General features: G+C 43.6%; 1 non-coding gene across 1 annotated transcript; it reads left to right on the forward strand.

Annotated features, from left to right (window-relative positions):
• Window positions 1–2,526: 2,526 nt before the first annotated feature.
• On the forward strand, window positions 2,527–2,599 carry TRNAA-AGC (transfer RNA alanine (anticodon AGC)). Its single transcript has one exon. It is a non-coding gene; the product is annotated as a tRNA-Ala (tRNA).
• Window positions 2,600–3,237: the final 638 nt, after the last annotated feature.

The following is a 3,237-nucleotide window of genomic DNA, read 5'->3' on the forward strand; positions in this document are numbered from 1 at the left end:
ACTGGTCGTCGCAGGCGAGCTCCCCGACCAGTTTTCACTAGTGGGGAGCCCATGTCCCATTGGACCAGCAACGCGTGGCTGCTGTGGTCCCCACCACTCTCCTCCTCTCTCTCTCTCAATCACTCCCTCTTCCTCTCTCTCTCTCTCTCGCTCCTTACCTCTCCTTCTCTCTCGCTCTCTTTCTCTCGATCACCCTCTCCTTCTCCCTCCCTCCCTCTCTCTCTTGATCGTTCCATCCCCTTCTCCCTCCCTCCCTCTCTCTCTTGATCGTTCCCTCTCCTTCTCCCTCTCTCCCTTTCTCTTGATTGTTCCCTCCCCTTCTCCCTCCCTCCCTCTCTCTTGATCGTTCCCTCTCCTTCTCCCTCCCTCTCCTTCTCCCTCCCTCTCTCTCTTTCTCTCTCGATCGTTCCCTCTCCTTCTCCCTCCCTCTCTCTCTTTCTCTCTCGATTGTTCCCTCTCCTTCTCCCTCCCTCTCTCTCTTTCTCTCTCGATTGTTCCCTCTCCTTCTCCCTCCCTCTCTCTCTTTCTCTCTCGATTGTTCCCTCTCCTTCTCCATCTCTTCCTCTCGATCACCCTCTCCTTGTTGAGGTCAATAGGGATTGGTAAACATCATCTGTCACGTCACACGTTACCGTGACGGACACGTGACGGATGACGTGACGGTGACGGAATGCATGGGGCGTGACGGTGACGGTGACGCGTGACGTGCTGTATGTGATGGTGACGGGATACCCCGGACGCGTGACGTGACGACAGGTCCGTCACGGATGACGGCTGTGACGGATTAACATAAAAAAATATTATAAATAATAACATAGTAAAATAAATAATATTATGCTTCGACTATGTTTATTGACATAATAAAAATAAATATTATCATTTCCGTCACCGGTGACGGTGACGCCACCACCGTGACGGAACGAGGATGCATGGACGTGTGACTGGTACGTGACGGATTTTTTTGAAAATACTTGGACGCGTGAAGTGACGGTGACGTGACAAACATTTCATCACGTCACCGTTCGTCACGGGTTGTCATCCGTCCCGTCACCTCACGGCCATCATGTCCTGGACGTGCCGTTCCCTAGTTGAGGAGTGCCAACTCGGAAGTCAGCACGGGCATCAGCACGACAGTCAATAGGGATTTAAAAAGATTGGACAGTAAAATCTATATATATTATACTCGTTAGGAGAAATAGATAGCTAGAATTAACCATCGGATTTCACATAGATTAGGATCAAATCTAGATGGCTAGGATTAAATGTAGAATATGAAACACAATCTGTTAAAATCTAGACGGCTATGACTGAAGTTATCAAATCACACATCAATATTATAGTTAGAAGAAAATTTCTGATGAGAAGTATATATTCATCCATGGCTTAATTTATCCTCTGAAGGTCCTCGACTAAGTATACGAGAAATGATGAAATTGAAAGTTTAATTCTCAAATCTTGAACCAAAAACATGTTCATGCATTGCTTATGTGGTCAAACTTATCTTATCACCACGATATGAACATTCACGATCAGTGTTTTTTTGTAAATACTCTTTCACCATACGTAGCAATATTTAATAAAATGTAATTCAAAATTTTTTAATAAAAATGGTCGAAGGTACCAATATTCAAGCCATCATTATGGGGATTTTCCGGAATATTATTATATTAGGACGACCATACTTGTTCAATTTATCTCTTTCAACTTGGATCCCGTGAGGTGGGCCTTGGAAAGTTTTGGAATAAGCAGGAGGAATTCTCAAATCTTCCAGACGTAGAGCTCGTAAAACTTTAAACCCAAATACGTTACCTACAATGGAAGTAAACATGTTAGTAACAGAACCTTCTTCAAAAAGGTCTAATGGGTAAGCTACATAAGCAATATATTGATTTTCTTCTCCAGCAACAGGTTCGATATGGTAGCATCGTCCTTTGTAACGATCAAGACTGGTAAGACCATCAGTCCACACAGTTGCCCATGTACCAGTAGAAGATTCCGCAGCTACTGCAGCCCCTGCTTCTTCAGGTGGAACTCCAGGTTGGAAGAAAAAAGAATTGATTCAGAAAAGCAAGCAAAATGTTTGCAATTGATATTCGATGTAGTTACAACTGATTACAATGATCAAACAATTAGAAATAAAAATATTCAATTGATTTTTCCTGGAATAGAAGAAATCAGAAAAGAGGTTCCTCGATATTGAATTGGTGGTATCACTCTATTTATTAGTTTGATGGATACTCTAAAGGAAAGGTCTGACATGACGTTTTCGATTGCTCTTAATCCATGAAATATATTAGAGTTAATAGTTGAGCAACTAGATTTTTGAAATACGCCTTTTGGCCCCTCAGAGGTTTGGAAAATCTTATAAAATCCTGATTCAGTTGGATATTTAAATGAATATCAAGGAGATCCCACTTTAAGCGGTCCGCTAGCTTTTTGAGTGTAATATTTTCAAAACTGGTAGTGGCTCATAGATTTTGGTTTATTTTATTTTATATATGAATCTTGCAATTTATTAGACAACAAGGGGATGTAGCTCAGATGGTAGAGCGCTCGCTTAGCATGCGAGAGGTACGGGGATCGATACCCCGCATCTCCACATTTTCGCCGTTTCCCTTCCGGTCTCCATTTTACGAACATGAAAAGGTAAACGTCGCTTCAACAAATCGATTCTTTTCCAAACTTCCAGCATCGGTCTCTCCCTCCCTCCCGCTCTCTTACTCTTGCTCCCTGTTTCTATCTGTCTCTCTCCCTCTCACTCGCTCCATGTTTCTCTCCCTCTCTCTCTCTCTCTCTCTCTCTCTCTCTCTCTCTCTTGTTCCCTGTTTCTCTCTCCGTCTCTCTCTTGCTCCTTGTTTCTCTCTCTTTCTCTCTTGCTCACTGTTTCTCTCTCTCTCTCTCTCTCCTTCTCTCTTGCTCCCTATTTCTCACTTTCTCTTCCTTTCTCTTCCTCTCTCTTGCTCCCTATATCTCTCTCTCTCTCCCTCTCTCTTGCTCCCTGTTTCTCTCTCTCTCTCCCTCTCTCTTTTGCTCCCTGTTTCTTTCTCTCTCTCTCTCTCTCTTTTGCTCCCTGTTTCTTTCTCTCTCTCCCTCTCTCTCTTTTGCTCCCTGTTTCTTTCTCTCTCTCCCTCTCTCTCTTTTGCTCCCTGTTTCTTTCTCTCTCTCCCTCTCTCTCTTTTGCTCCCTGTTTCTTTCTCTCTCTCCCTCTCTCTCTTTCTCTCTCTGTTTCTCTCTCTC

This window comes from Wolffia australiana, chromosome 2 (assembly GCF_029677425.1).
Source record: "Wolffia australiana isolate 7733 chromosome 2, ASM2967742v1".
NCBI classification, from domain to species: domain Eukaryota; kingdom Viridiplantae; phylum Streptophyta; class Magnoliopsida; order Alismatales; family Araceae; genus Wolffia; species Wolffia australiana.